This window comes from Nomascus leucogenys, chromosome 22a (genome assembly GCF_006542625.1).
Source record: "Nomascus leucogenys isolate Asia chromosome 22a, Asia_NLE_v1, whole genome shotgun sequence".
NCBI classification, from domain to species: Eukaryota; Metazoa; Chordata; class Mammalia; order Primates; family Hylobatidae; genus Nomascus; species Nomascus leucogenys.
Window position 1 is genome coordinate 48,406,297 of NC_044402.1, and position 17,607 is coordinate 48,423,903.

The window sequence follows — 17,607 nt, forward strand, 5'->3', positions numbered from 1 at the left end:
ATTTTGAGTGGTGGTGACAGTGTCATCAGTGGTGGACAGGAAAGGCCTATCTCAGGGTGCATTCAAGTCCTTTGAAACCCTGGAATTGGTTGCAGCAGCACCAGGAAGGCAGCTCTCAGACTTTGGGAAGCATGAGCTTTGGCATCCAGCATTGGTGGCAGTGGTAGTGGCAGCAATAACAGTCATAGTGGAAGCAGTTGGGGGAACCCATTTTCAGAGCATGTGAGAGTGTGTAGCATCCCTGCTGCTGGTGTGGAGGTTTGCTGCCAGTAGCAACAGCCCAGGGTAGGCAGCTGTTAGGCTCTGAGGAATATATATTTTATGCCCCAGCAGAAGGTCAGAAGAGCCTGTCCTTAGGTTTGGGAAAATGTGTGGTGATCCTGCTGCTGGGAGGTGGAGTAGCTGTCAGTGGCAGCTTCCCCAAAGAGGTGACTCTCAAGCTTTGAGAAGAATGTGCTTGAGCCCTGGAAGCAATGGTTGTGGTGGCAGTAAGCACAGGACATTATAAGTTTTGTAAAAATTTATTAATACTAAAATTGAATGATTCTCAAGCTTTGTTGTTAAATGAAAAAGTAAGATCTAGAAAGATATATTCTGTAATGTTTGTTCTTTTATATATTCCAATTAGTAGCAACAACAAAAAGAAAGAACCATGGCACATTAAGGAATGAAAATTCATGTAGGCCATTTTGGGAAAGAATATTTTTGTGGAGAACAAAAGTGAATCTAATGGTTAAAATGTGCTTTGGCAATATCAGTCATGCATGTGTAGACAATGATGAACGAACGTTGGCTCACTCAATAGCCTTTCACACGTCCTCTCCCTTGCTTTCCCCCAGTATTGAGTTTGGAAGTAAAATAGTTCTGTTATAAGCTTCTTATAAAGCTGTAGCCAACTGTGTCTCATAGATGACATAGTTCTGTACATTGAGACATACATTAAATTATGTGGTGAAGCTTTCTTCTCTCAAATGAAACCTTACAGAAAATAACTCCTTTCCTATTTTCTTGCCTGGAATGTTAGTATTATGCCTGCAAATGCAATAACACCCCTAAGACCATAAGGATGAAGAAAGTTGGATCCTTGATCTGGGCAATCCCTGGGAGAGCATTCACAATGTACTCTGTGTAAACTGTTCTGTTTCCTTCATGTTCTGCAACAGGTTTGACCCTGAATAAAAGCCAAGTGCTAACGTCCCTAGTGTAGAAAGATTGTAACAGCCAGGGTTTTTATTATATCTAAGAACTCTATTGGATCAGATTTGAATAGTATCCCTGAAGATCTCTTTCGTTACATTAAAAAATATACTTTTTTCCTGGTTGAAGTCATTTGTATTGACATATTTTGTTACCTTTAGATAAACATAGACCTAACTTACCCAACATGCTACTTGTGTGTTTTTTTAATGTTTACCTACCATAAAGTTTTTAAGCTGATAAATACCCATATCATATAGTAATAATTGTAGTAACAATATGTAATGGTAGAAGCACCATATATATAAATTAATTTGTAATCTATAATATTTCAGACAGTTTGATTACCTGACATCATTTACCTCAAATTATATCTGAACTCCACGAGCACAAATAAATTAATATTCCCATCTCACAAAAGACATTATATTAAAGAATTCGTTCATGTGACAATTATGTTTTCTCAAATAAGAAAAGGAGAATATAAAATGAGAAGAAGGAACAAAAAATAAAATAGTTTTTTACATTTATTTAAGGTATAAAGACTGGTATCTATTTCCATTTCCCTCATTCACTTAAAAAATGTATTGAAAACAAGCTAGATGGATCAATATTTATGTATAAATTTTATCATTTTTTTCTCATTGAGCAAAAGTCCTTAAATGAAACTTTAGTTTTGTTACACCATCTTTAATTTCATTTGGGTAACAAAAATCTGTAGCATTCACAGATGCATATAAAATAACTTCCTTTAAAAAATAGAATTAAATGTATTGAATTTATGTAATAAGAATGTGTCCATTATGTAAAATTTAGAAAATCAAGAGTGGAGAACAATAACATATTTTGGTTACCTCATCACACAGAATACTTTAAAAAATTTGACTTTGTATCCTCCAGATTCATAGATAGATAAGTAGATAAACAATTGATTGCTTTCTCTTTATCTCTAATTCTCTCCCATTCCTTACAAAAAATATAAAATGGATTATACTATTAACTATATTATACTTCGAAATGTTCTTTGTAAACTTACTATATTGTGAACCAATTCATAGTGATTAAAGAATATCAGCATAATGATGGTTGCTGTTGTAATGTATTTATCCAACTGGAGGATATTTAAATTACTTTCTGTCATTTCTTTTTAAAATAAGACTATGATAAAAAATCTTTCTACAAAGTACCATTATGAAATTGCCCTTTACATTAGTTGTAGCACTAGGCTTATGAAGGTAATTGTTTCTCCACATTGGCATTAACACCATGTTTTATCTTTTTCTATTTTATTTTATTTAAAATTTTAATCCCTTTTTTATTCTAATTTGAATGCTTTCATAACCTGCTTGCCTATATCTTTTTGTCATGTTTCAATATAGTTGTCCTAATTAATATTTTAAATTATTTTGTAAACTAAATATTATATATTACAGATGATGTAGATGAATTTATTTCACACTTGTAATCCATCATTTTCATTTGATTCTAATTTTACTATAGTTGTAATTGGTAGTAATAGTATTTTTTTTTTTGTCTTTGTGAGTTAAATTTACTTTTGTGTTCAGGAAGCTAGAAAGATGACTTTAATTTTCTATCCAATTCCAAATTTTCCTAATATTCTAAGATGTAATATTTATAAATAATACATTTTTATATATTACTGAGTCAGCACAGTATTTATAAACTTAAAGTGAAATTATAGTAAATTTTACTGTTTGATAAGACAAAATTTTTTCTCATTACTCCTCTTTTTTGGAATATTTATAGTTATTCTGTGATTTTTTATGCATTTAGATAATGTTAGAATCATTTATTATTTTTAGAATGGTGTTTGGATTTTTTCTATACTATCCATCCAGCTGGGTTGAATTTATATTTTGTAATGCAACTTCTCATGTAGGAACATTTTATGTATTTTCATTTATTCAAGATATCTTTTGAACTTATACGTCAAGTTTCATTATAGTCATAAGTCTTAAACATTCTCTAAATTTTTGTTAAGTATCTTAATTTTTCATTATTATATTGAATGAAATTTGTTGTCATATTTTCTGAATGTTTGTGAATTAAACAGCTACCTAAAAGTTCTCTCTTATCCTATTACTGCAAAGTTTCCAAATAATTATTTATCATATTAATATTAAAATTTTCGCGTTATATTTTCAGTTATTTCTGTATTTTCTATTATTTTGATAAATCTTTCAAAACAGCATTAATAGCTTGGATAGCAAATCTGAAATATGAGTTTGGATAACATATTTGAAATAAGTTTCTATTTCTAAGGGCCAAGAAATTTCAAGGCAGTCAATGTCTCTCCTTAAGGCTGAAACCATTCGATATGTTATTTTACATATTTCCAAAATAAAACAGAACACACTAGCATCTGTCCCTCTAAGAGAAAATTAAGAATAAGATTGACGATCTGAGTAAAGCCCCAACTTACTCCAGGCATTGACTCTAGAGTCAAATGTCCAGAGAACCAAATTCTGTGGTCAGTAAGAGAATATTCCTAACAAGGTTATAACTATTGAGATTAGTCTTCTTGTAAACAGAATATAAATGTTCAAACAGAATGATAAATTGTAAAGGAGCTCAGAGGCCTGAGACAGAGGGAGAGGTACTTTGTATGAACCAAAACCTGCACTTTGTAACAAGTTATAATGATCTTTGTCTCTTTTGTTTGCTTCCCTTCTGTGATACCATTTTCTGGAAAACTTCAGCCTACAAAATCTTCTAAGATGAAGCTATGGAAAAGTTTGTTGTTTCCCAATTAGTTATAACTATTTGAATCTAAGAAGAGTTCTGTCCTTGGTTGGGTAGGAAGGTGGTGGGTTACACTTGGGACAGTATAAATCAGAACCTTAGAATTTATAAGACAGTGATTTTCCACGTCTGTTAATCAAATCGACTTGCAGCTTTATATGACTTATAGATTCCTCAGATTCTCCATAAAGTATCTAATTCCTGGGTTTTTAAAAAATGCGTATTATTTGAGAGTTTCTCAGAGATTGTGTGTATTTAGACTGTTTGAAAAATTAGTGTGATGAGAAAAGAAAAACACAAGAAAAAGAGGTAATGCTCTTATCCCATCTCCCATCATTGATAAGGAGATGTCTTCAAAAGCAAGATCATAGAGGACCTAGGTCTTGCATCATCTCAGAAGTTTTTACAGTTCTTTGTTTGAATCTTTCAAGACTGAACATTTCACCAGCAAACAGATTTATCTGATACGTTAGGAGCTGGGTGCCTGCTATTCTTAAATAAATCTTATGTTCACAGGGACAAATCTCCTCCTAACTATTACTCTAGATCAGTAGCACTTAGACGTCAAAGACAGAGACTATTCAAGTTACACAATACAATTCTTAAGTTTTTCTTGGTGGGCTGGATGTTGGCACAGACTTATTCAGGGAAATTTAGAAGTTGGAAAAAGTAGGCTCTTTCAGAAACTATAAATAATGGAAGACCTTGTTTCTGAACATATTTTGTCAAGACAGATTGTAGGAGCCTGAAATCTAGGCTGATTTCCCTGGAAGTTTCCTTGCCTCTCTGGGGAAAAGGGTGGTGGTAGGAGGCATGCTGGGAAGGGAAGGAAGATATTTTGTTTCATTGCCTTGAATTTTGTCTGAATTTTTTAATGAGGTATGAGATTCTATACTTGATAGCTGATTACTATGTGGCCTTCATAAGTCAAATTTGTTTACTTTGCTTAAACATAGAAGCACTCATATTTTACAATTACACATCTCATTTTTAAATTATTTTCTCTTTCTGTATTAAAAATTACATATTAGTGTTTAGTAATAATGATGGAGAAGATAAACCTACAACTATCTGACTATTATATGAAGAAGTTCAAAACCGAATCCTAGAGTTGAAAAGACAGGAGGCATAACGCTGTAGTGATAAACAACAGAAGCCTTGATTTCAGAATAAATTGGAATCAAATTCTATATATGACAAATATATAGGCTGAGTCACTGACATGTAATGTTTGTATTGTCATCATCATCATCATCACCATCACCATCATATAATCCACAGCTGTGTAATTAGACTTGAGACATAACAACCATATAGCCTTTAGAGTAAAATTTATCATTTGTTTTCTAGGATTTAGGAAAAAAATCTGGCAGTTATTGAGGAATCTGTTTCTAGATTAGTGAATTTTGAAAATTTTAGGCATCCATTTGCTTTTTCTTAATCTCACCAGGGAGAGAATTCTATCTTGTAGTCAGCAAGCAAATTTATTTGCAATATGAAAATTTGGGGATCTTGTATGAAACCAGAAGGGCTTTGATTTGCCTTCTATTGCATTTTCTTTCCAAATTAAGAGCTGTTTGATATTTGCCTATGTCTAATAATCATTTTCTTTTTTTTAACAGAAGAAAAATGCGTGTATTTATTGTGTACAATAAATCTGTACATGATGTTTTGAAGTTCAGATTGTGGAATGACTAAAACTAGCTTATTAACATATGCATTACCTGACATAGTTATTTTTTGTGGTGAGAGCACTTTACATGCACTCTCTTAGCATTTTTCAAGAAAGATTATAAATCCAGACAAGAATATTACAACAAATGAAAATTAGTCCGATATTACTGATGAACATAGATGCAAATATTCTCAGAAAATACTAACAAACCAAATTCAACAGTACATTAAAAAAATCATTTGCCATTATCAGGTGGGATTCACTTTAGGAATGTAAGGATAATTTAACATATATTTATAAATCATTAAATACAATACATGACATTTACAGAGTGGAAGAAAACAACTATTTGATCATTTCAATAAACATTTGCTCATTCTTATTAGAGAAAATTCCCGTGCTACACTATCAGTACCTGATTATTAGGGCCAATATTTAGGATGCTTATCCAGTTTTAAACCCAGAAAAATTGTGAAGGAATATGTTTAAAGTGGTTGCATGATTTTTTGGGTGAGGTAGGCAGTTTAAAGAATCTAGTTTTTCTGTGTAATATAAAGAATAATCTGAAACAAAGTAAAAATCTATTTTTTCTCCATCTCTGCCTTGGCAACCTGTGGCCATTGGGGAAATTACCATTTGTTTAATCAAAAATTTATTTTTCTACTTTTTCAACACACAAAAACAATTTTATGCCTTTAAGTTAACTTATATCAGTGGGTTGGCATGTAGCCTTCTGCGCATTTCCTCTATTCATAGAGCAAGTGCTGGTTATGAGCAGGGCAGAGGGATAAATGGATTGCCTCTTTCTGTCAGCTCCAGGGCCAGATCACAGGTTTAAGTTTTATCCCAAAACGTCTGGGAATAAACAAGACATCCATTTACTTACTAAGGGAAATCTGCTCATGTATCGTACATAGTAGTACATTATTATTGTTTCTCATGAAGCTCATGAGTGCACTGTTACCTGTCTACCTTATCAAAGTTTCACACTGTAATGTTGGGTCCTTTTTGTTGTATTGCATCCTATTGAATACTTCCTATTTCATGGATATTATTTTGTAAGTGGGAAACTGAGGAAAAAAAGTCAATCATTAGGGCTAAGAATGATATCTTTGTTCAAATACTGCTTACATGTATTTAGGTTAGACAGTACTCAGAAATTTCATAAATTCCTGATACAAATATATTGTCTATAATATAATAAACATTTAGTACTTCGTGTTTATATTCTAATAAAAATAAATGTTAAAAAATGCACATGTTATGTTCAGTGTGGAAAAGATAATCAATTATTTAGGTTACCATTAAGCTGAAAATTATGGAAAATATGACAGTTGTTATATAGATATTATTATTTTTATTTAGTAGTAAGTCTGAAGTCAGGAGGCACAATGATGATGTAGCTTCTGAAGTCATCAAAATAATACTTCTTCTACCTTTCTGCTCTATCAGCACCACGCATGTGGTGTTTGTATCCATGGTCATAAATTTTATATATATATATAAAATGTATATATACGTGTGTGTTTATGTATGTATACATGTGTGTTCTATCTATCTATCTATCATCTATCTATCTATCTATCTATATGTATATATATCCACCATTATGTGTCTTGATGTTAAATTCATGTTGCAAGAAGCAACAAGGGGAATAGATGAATTCAACTGATTACTGCCTTCATATATTTAGCCACAGTGGAGTCACATGGCCAACCCAGCTGCAGGCAGACTGAAAATTTCAGTATTGTGTTTCTAAGTTCTGGTAAAGGAAGATAAGTGAAGAAGTAGTTGCAATGGATATTGTGTAAGTCTTCCTGCCAGTGTTTTTCACCAAAAAGCAACCTGAATAAAACCAAAACGTATTAATTTTCTTTTTTTTTTTTACCAATACAGATCATTTATTTTCATCTTTATGACAGTCGGTAACATCAAAAAACGTCGCTTTCTTGAAAAAATATCTTTCCCTCTGAGTGAAGTGCAGCCCTCAAATGATCTCCTGTTTATGGTTTTTGTACTTGATTTATCCAACAAGATGGTTCAAATAAGTACCAGTGTTTTTTTTTTTATTTTGTTTACAGAAAACAGTGTAAGAGACAACCATTGTTTATTTTCTAATTATATGCACAATCATCTGTCACAATTATAGGAGTTTATATTTTCTTTTGAAAGTTTAATACAATTTCTTCTTTAAAATAAGGGATCAAAGTTTTACATTGAAAAAAATTATTTGTTTCTCACACATTTATAAATTGTTCATGAAACACTTTAACTAAATGACAGATACTTTTCTAGGTGCTAGGGATGTAACAGTGAGAAAAGACCAACAGTCCTTTCCAGACAAAGTTTTCTCCCTTCCTTCCTTCCTTCCTTCCTTCCTTTCTTTTCTCTTCTTTTCTTTTCTTTTCTTTCTTTTTTTTTGACAAAGTCTATCCTTTTTGCCCAGGCTGGAGTGCAGTGGCACAATCTCGACTCACTGCAATCTCCACCTCCCAGAATTCAAGTGATCCTCCCTCCTCAGCTTCCTGAGTAGCTGGGATTACAGACATGTGCCACCAAGCCCAGCTATTTTTTGAATTTTTAGTAGAGACAGGGTTTCATCATGTTGGCCAGGCTGGTCTCGAACTCCTGACCTCAAGTGATCCGCCTACCTCTGCCTCCCAAACTGTTGGGATTACAGGCATGAGCCACTGCACCCAACCCTATTATTAAGATTTCTAAAATACATACAGCTAGAATATAAATAAGCAGCACTTTGTAATTTAACAATAGTATATTATAATTTAATATGCAGCATTCTTATATGTTGTATTATCTTTACAAAAATTCAAAGAACTGAGATAAATGTGTAAATGTTATAAACTTCAAAAATGATTTGTAAATATAAGGTTTTTACAGATAAAAGAAATGTTAGCAAAAGAGTCCCAATAATGTTTTGATAGAATGAACCAGAAATATAAAATTTCATTTAATACACTTACTAATGAAAATCACATTGTTGGATGCAGGCTGAAAAAGATATTTCACCAATAAATAAATTTAAAATAATACTTTTGAAACAGACAATATATTTGGTTTAGCGTTCTTTAGCTCCATCTCAGGCAACACACCAGCTTTACTGTATACTCACTTATTCATAGACTATCTGCCTACTTTCACTTAATGATTCCGTGTTTTATGTATCATTACTTTATTGATTCATAGTATTTTTTTTAAAGAAAATTTACTAGAACCACACTCACAAGCATTGTATTTCTTAGGTTGATTGGTAATTTACAAATTTCTGTGTCTCTGTCCAAGCTAAAAGTCTTATAATTGTTTTTGTAGTCAAATAGAAATTTTAACTACTGTTAAAGTGATGCTTTTTGAGAGCATTCATCCTTGAAACTTAGACCTTGCTTATAAACTCTTTGCTGATATTTGCTAAGAGACTAGAAACATTTATTTAAAGTCTTTATATTAGAGGATGATAGAGCAGAAGACCTTGGCTGGATGGCTAAGTGGTATGTGAGAATTATTCTGAAAATATTCCATAGCCAATTGACTAATGGAAGCTAATAACTTATGCCATTGGCAAGAGCTTTATGCTGATGATATAGATCTAATTGGTTGAGTATTTAAGTGTGAGTTTTATGTCGAATAGTACAATCTACTGGAACTATCCAGAATGCATTTGGAAAAATTAGAGTTTACAGACACATCTAGTTTATCATAGAGGCTTTTAAGTCACTAGCATAGTCGCTAAAGTTATAGATGGGAATGGGTTCACCCAGATAATAAAGTAAAAGAATGAAGTTATAGAAACTCTGGGGACACTAATCCTGTTTTGATAAGAGAATTAGACCAATTAAATCATTGGCCTAATGATTTCCACCAAGCAGAGAGATTTTCTTCAGTAGCACTACTGCTAGGAACTTCGAGTTAAAATATATATATATATATATATATATATATATATATATATATATACATACACGTATATATATGCGTATATATATACGTGTATATACACGTATATATATACGCATATATATACGTGTATGTATATATATATATATATATATATATATGATCACCATGCAGGCCACATTGTAGAACTTCATAGGATTCTACGCACACACTAGTCTTTTTATTTTCTTTAATTTGAGTACTAATATATAACGTGTGTGCTAGACTAGACCTAACAACTTTATATAGTTTTTTGTCATTAAAGTGCTAGAGTACAAATAAAGCTGAAGCTGCTTCTATAATTATATGGGATGCCACTTCAAAAATTCTACCTCTTCTTTTGTTTTTCAGGAATATTTATAACAATTAAAGCCTAATGTCAGTATGCCCACATTTCTGAAAGAACTTTCAGTTGAGATAATTTCCCCTTCATTATATCTAAAACAAAGACATACTAGATCTAAATGTAACACAAGCAGCACGTGCTGTACTTGGCCAACAGACGCTGCGGAATGTTCATGTTAATATTATGACTATTTTTGCTTCTGGCTGGTTTCAGCTTCTTAAGAGCTTCAAGTTAGTAAGAAAACTTTTCATACATTTTTATAAATATATGGTCTGGATTGTATTAATAGATATGTATTTGTACCTCATTTTAACTGTATATATTGAGGAAAATATGCACTAATTGCCATAAAATGCAAAACTCTCTATCAGAGACTTAAAACAATAGACGTTTATTTCATATTTTCTGAACTTTCAATGTGGGTCAGTAGAGGCTCTGTGTCCTGTCACTTAGGATCCATGCTGTCTCCATTTTTTAATGTTATCTAAGCTTGAAGCATCCACATTCATTGTATGATGGGAGAAAATCAAAAAAGAGAATGATGAAGGAGGCATTAACTGTTTTTGAGGGCCAAACCAGAAGTGATGCACCTTAGACTCACATGTCCCCATGTGATTATAGCTCCAAATCCAATTTAGAAATCCCCTAAATATAATAGAAAGGTTTATTAAAATTTCTGAAATTCAGAAAAAAGCTGCTTTTAACGGCTTTTGCTAAATTTATAAATTGTTACAGCAAAAAATATGATATTTCTATGATACGTCTTTGAAAGTTTCACAAGAAATCATAAACAGTTAATTAAAGTCTATTGCAAATGCCTTTTTAACTTTAACTTTAGGAGTACAGCTACAGAGCTACTAGTACATATATGTGTCACATTCCTCTACGGATGGTAAATCAATAGGCATAGGAAGACTTTTAAAGATTTCTTTTTTTTTTTTTTTTCTTTTTCTTTGAGGGTGCCTTGCCTCTTTTTTTTTTTTATTATTATACTTTAGGTTTTAGGGTACATGTGCACAATGTGCAGGTTTGTTACATACGTATCCATGAGCCATGTTGATTTCCTGCACCCATTAACTCATCATTTAGCATTAGGTATATCTCCTAATGCTGTCCCTCCCCCCTCCCCCAACCCCACAACAGTCCCCAGAGTGTGATGTTCCCCTTCCTGTGTCCATGAGTTCTCATTGTTCAATTCCCACCTATGAGTGAGAACATGCGGTGTTTGGTTTTTTGTCCTTGCGATAGTTTACCGACAATGATGTTTTCCAGTTTCATCCATGTCCCTACAAAGGACATGAACTCATCATTTTTTATGGCTGCATAGTATTCCATGGTGTATATGTGCCACATTTTCTTAATCCAGTCTATCGTTGCTGGACATTTGGGTTGGTTCCAACTCTTTGCTATTGTGAATAGTGCCACAATAAACATACGTGTGCATGTGTCTTTATAGCAGCATGATTTCTAGTCCTTTGGGTATATACCCAGTAATGGGATGGCTGGGTCAAATGGTATTTCTAGTTCTAGATCCCTGAGGAATCGCCACACTGACTTCCACAATGGTTGAACTAGTTTACAGTCCCACCAACAGTGTCAAAGTGTTCCTATTTCTCCACATCCTCTCCAGCACCTGTTGTTTCCTGCTTTTTTAATGATGGCCATTCTAACTGGTGTGAGATGGTATCTCACTGTGGTTTTGATTTGCACTTCTCTGATGGCCGGTGATGATGAGCATTTCTTCTTGTGATTTTTGGCTGCATAAATGTCTTCTTTTGAGAAGTGTCTGTTCATGTCCTTTGCCCACTTTTTGATGGGGTTGTTTGTTTTTTTCTTGTAAATTTGTTTGAGTTCATTGTAGATTCTGGATATTAGCCCTTTGTCAGATGAGTAGGTTGCAAAAATTTTCTCCCATTCTGTAGGTTGCCTGTTCACTCTGATGGTAGTTTCTTTTGCTGTGAAGAAGCTCTTTAGTTTAATTAGATTCCATTTGTCAATTTTGGCTTTCGTTGCCATTGCTTTTGGTGTTTTAGACATGAAGTCCTTGCCCACGCCTATGTCCTGAATGGTATTGCCTAGGTTTTCTTGTAGGATTTTAATGGTTTTAGGTCTAACATTTAAGTCTTTAATCCATCTTGAATTAATTTTTGTATAAGGTGTAAGGAAAGGATCCAGTTTCAGCTTTCTACATATGGCTAGCCAGTTTTCCCAGCACCATTTATTAAATAGGGAATCCTTTCCCCATTTCTTGTTTTTGTCAGGTTTGTCAAAGATCAGATAGTTGTAGATATGCGGCATCATTTCTGAGGGCTCTGTTCTGTTCCATTGATCTATGTCTCTGTTGTGGTACCAGTACCATGCTGTTTTGGTTACTGTAGCCTTGTAGTATAGTTTGAAGTCAGGTAGCGTGATGCCTCCAGCTTTGTTCTTTTGGCTTAGGATTGACTTGGTGATGCGGGATCTTTTTTGGTTCCATATGAGCTTTAAAGTAGTTTTTTCCAATTCTGTGAAGAAAGTCATTGGTAGCTTGATGGGGATGGCATTGAATCTATAAATTACCTTGGGCAATATGGCCATTTTCACGATATTGATTCTTCCAACCCATGAGCATGGAATGTTCTTCCATTTGTTTGTATCCTCTTTTATTTCATTGAGCAGTGGTTTGTAGTTCTCCTTGAAGAGGTCCTTCAAATCCCTTGTAAGTTGGATTCCTAGGTATTTTATTCTCTTTGAAGCAATTGTGAATGGGAGTTCACTCATGATTTGGCTCTCTGTTTGTCTGTGATTGGTGTACAAGAATGCTTGTGATTTTTGTACATTGATTTTGTATCCTGAGACTTTGCTGAAGTTGCTAATCAGCTTAAGGAGAATTTTGTCAAAGGCCTTTTCTGCATCTATTGAGATAATCATGTGGTTTTTGTCTTTGGTTCTGTTTATATGCTGGATTACATTTATTGATTTGTGTATGTTGAACCAGCCTTGCATCCCAGGGATGAAGCCCACTTGATTATGGTGGATAAGCTTTTTGATGTGCTGCTGGATTCGGTTTGCCAGTATTTTATTGAGGATTTTTTGCATCAATGTTCATCAAGGATATTGGTCTGAAATTCTCTTTTTTGGTTATGTCTCTGCCAGGCTTTGGTATCAGGACGATGCTGGCTTCATAAAATGTGTTAGGGAGGATTCCCTCTTTTTCTATCGATTGGAATAGTTTCAGAAGGAATGGTACCAGTTCCTCCTTGTACCTCTGGTAGAATTGAGCTGTGAATCCATCAGGTCCTGGACTCTTTTTGGTTGGTAAGCTATTGATTATTGCCACAATTTCAGAACCTGTTATTGGTCTATTAAAGATTTCAATATAAAAAAGAAAGACACTTATAAAATTGTGTTTTACAAAAGCACAATTTGTTCTTCCTTAATTTAAATATAAATATTCACAAAATTATAATAAGAAGGTTATTTTAATGGTTCTAAATATAAATAGAAGAGTCTCATTTTATTAAAAACAGTACATACTAGACAATTTAGAAGTAATGTAAACACACTACTTTTTGTTTAATTATTTAACAAGCTCGTGAAGTAAGTAGAAGTATTCCCAATTTATATTTTCAATAAAGATGCTGTAATTTATCTACAAGGTCATATAGCTACAAAATTTATGGCTAGAATCTATACATATTTGTATCTAAATCCTATTTTTTATTAAACTGTGTATAAGATCACCCAGCTGAAACATTTGAAAACAGACTTTAACCTAAATTGCTAGTAATCCCGTACTTCATTATAGAAGGAAGGGAGTCAAAACACACTGCTGTTTTTAGGAGACATTCATAGTATAGGAATAGATAGTTCACTGATCCTATTAGAAATATGGTGGTAAGTGATAAAGACTATTTAAAAGAGAGATAGGCTATCAGAAGTGTATGTGGTCATAGAATAAAATGGGGGAACATAGGGAGGTTCAAGAGAATGATTTTGTCAATTATATTAAATTCTGGGAAGATTAGAGAAGAGATTCAGCCTGGGAAATCAGTTTTATTTCACAATTAGGAAATGACTATAACTTATTCAGTCAGAGTTTAGTCAGGAAAAATAAAATCTTTTAAAATAAATAATGATTTATTCTAGGAAACTAGAGATTTACATAACTGAGGAAGAGTTAGAAAGAAAAGAACAGCAAACTGCTTTCAGATATTACCAAAGTGAGAATATCTAAAGTTTCTGCAGCCAATAAACCCAGATGTCTACAGCAGCAAAGTGAGTAATTCTCATGAAAAGCCCTGGAATCCAAGAGATGTTCTGAACTGCCTGCTCACAGTAGATGTGATTTCAAGTGTCTGCCTGCAACAGATGTTTCTCAGTAGGACTCCAAAAACAAGGAAAGCTGCAACTGAAATTCTAAGCTGTCTATCCGCATTTGCCATCATAGAATATTGGCTTTTATTTTTCTTCCACTTTCCAAAATTTCATTAAATGTCTCTCACTGACTAAATCTAAGGGCTGAGATTCTGGAAATTGTTTAAGGCTTCTTCCCAAAATGCAAAAGAGAATGCCAAATAGGGTGACTCTACTGAGACCCTATTTCTTACTAGGGAGAAGGTTAATGTGAAAATATAAGGCTATGACGTAGAAAGTATGTGCAGCAAACATTGTGTAGCAATTCACACGGACTTTCTGCATTTTATTAAATATTTGTACCAGATGCTATCAAATTACAGAGAATAAAAAAGGAATTTACAGAAAATGAGTTTCTGTGGAAAACTGTATATTTTAAAGTTTCTCAAGGTCTCTGATGTAGTGGAATGTTTTAACTCATTAAAAAGAGACTCTCCATTATTATGTTGGACGTTGTTATTATCTGGGATTATGTCTTGATTGGTGTAAAGTGCTAGCTAGCTACAGGTATTAGGAAAGGCTGTTGTGAAAACACATTTATTATGCAACACTAAATAAGAAAGTAAAAATGGCTAAAAGTTGCCAAATGGACAAATTCAGGTCAAAGCAAATATAATCTTCTGACAACTAGAGTCTTTTGTAGTTGAGAAAAATATTAATATATAGGAGAGACAATCATAAAACAGTATTGCTAAAAATGTGTTTGAATAGATTTAGTTGAGCCCATGCTCCATTCAATATAGTTCTATTGAAGGAATATATATATACATTTATATAACTGGATGTGATATGACATATCCAGGCTGTTTGTGCTGAGCGGCACCTGCAAGCCTTCCCTGAGCTGCCCTTGGCACCCCCCAGCCTTCCTCCTGTGTTCATGGGCAACCAAAGTCTGGAGAGGGCTGAGGCAGCAGGAAGATGACGAGTCAGTGCCGCCCTGAGTGCGAGCACACCTGGCCAGGTTGAGACAGCACTCAGGCTTGGCCACAACTTTGCTTTGCCTTGCAATGGCCGCCAGGAGCCAGAAGAGGCCAAGAAGGAGAGGTAGCAGGAACTTCCAAGCCTGCAGGGTAGGGGAGGGTTCCCGGGCCCCCAAGAGCGTAGGGATGCCAGGGTCTAGAGCCACGACTGAGCAGCTGCAGCTACACTCGTCCCACCAAATCGGTAGGGGATGGGGCTCCCACCTGTTCCAGGCCCCCACCGGCTCGATGTAGAGCACAGCCCCGGCTGCACTTCCTCTGCTGCAGTCATCCTCTTTGCAGCAGCCAGTCCAGATGAGTCGTCACTGCCATCACTTGGACATCAGATTCCAGGTTCGTTAGCCTTTGGACTCTGAGATTTGCACCAGCGGCCTCTTGAAGAACTTTTGGGCCTTTGGCCTCAGATTTAGGGCTGCTCTGTCAGATTCCCTGTTTTGAGGCTTTTGGACTTGGACTGGGCCATACTACCACCTTTTCTCTTTCGCCACCTTGCAGATGGCCTGTAGTGGGAATTCGCCTTGTAATCCTGTGAGCCAATTCTCCCTAATTAACTCCTAAATAAATATATCATATTGGTTAAAAAGAATTTTAAGAGGTGTGATAGCAAATTCAAAGGATCCCATTTGGAAAGACAAACAGTAAGGACCAGGGTTTCGATTTTATTCCAATGGGCTATATGGTTGGGTAGAGCATCCATTTCAATAATGGGAAATTCGAGGGGGGTGAAAGCCATGACTACTGGGAAATTAGACAAAGTTATAGTGTCAATGTTCAGAGTAAGAGAGGTATATTTGCCTTTAGTCTTATGTCTGATAATACTCAAGGGATGTCTGTGTTTTAGTGGGGTCTCCAAGGATCTCCATGATTTGAGAACCAGAAAAAATGAAGCCTATAAGAGTCTCTTAATATAAAGCGACCAATCACCGCTATGGAAATACAAGGATGATTGTCCCTGGGTAGTTACTGGGGTTCCAAGCATGTTGTATCCCTAATGAGGCTGGGATGTTTGCCATTGCTTTAGGTAAGGAAATGGAGTAGTATGTCCTGCAACTTGGGGACCTCAAGGGATGAGGACATTAGATGAACTCTATACCTTGTAAAATATCCTGTGGGTCTTACTTGAAATCATATAAATGAATATGTTCAGTTCATCAGGTTCCAAATACCAGGTCTTCTGATGAAGATTCTTTAGTTTTGGAATCTGTCTATGAAAACTCAGACATAGGGGCTTACCTTGGTCTGTTACCTTGGGAAGCGAAGACCTGGGCCTTAGGGCACTCCTTATAGCAGCTAATAAGTTTAAATTATATAGAGCACCTCTAACAGTAGCTTCTTCACTAATTAAAAGAAGCAGAAAAAAACCTATGGCTTATGAATGTTTTCCAGATAAATAGCTGCTTAGTTTGCTATTAAAGACAGACTATTTAGGACTGCCTGGGGCATTGTGTTCGCTAGAATGCTCAGAAAAATAATATGTCCATTGAACCATACCAACTTTTCTGAATAATTGGCATTCATTCAATATGTTAGAACATATTCCAGTTGGTAAGGGAAGGCAAAATAATGACTGCGTATATAGGTAGGATTGTCTACTTTCTATGCCATGAATATCCAATGGAGCAATGGAAAGATGTGCCTTGTAACGTTTAGGATAGCAGATGTTGCACATCTATTTCCACAAGTTTAGTGAATTCCACAATAAACTAGTAATTTGAGGATTACACAATGCTATGGTCTGATTTCATTCCCCAAATTTATGTGCTGAACACTGAATCCCAAATGTGACACTGTTGGGAGGTGTGGCCTTTTGTGGGTGTTTAATTCACAAGGGGTTAATTCTGTTATAAAATGAGCTTTCAAGAGTGTGTTCATTCTGTATCACCCTCCACCTTCTGTCATGCGAAGATGCAGTAAGAACATTCATACCAGGTGCTGGCACTTTGATCTTAAATGTCCCAGACTCCAGAATTATGACAGAAAAGCATTTCTGTTCTTTATAAGTTACCTAGTCTCAGGTTTTCTGTTATAGCAGCACAAAAAGGACTAAGACACAAGACAAGCAAAGCACCCGTTACGCCTCCACTAAAGCTAAAGTTATTTCAGAGCTAGTGTTATATAGGCCCAAGAGCTGATCAGCACTCTTTCCATCTGCTGATCACACAAATTTGTAAAGAAGTTTTGAATTTCCAAGAGTCAAACCTCAGACCTCTGTTTCAAATTTTTCTCTGTATTTTTGTTGTAGAATGGTTATAGAAGATATTTTAGGAGGGTCTTTTTAACCCAATTCAAGGTAGTAAGCTTTC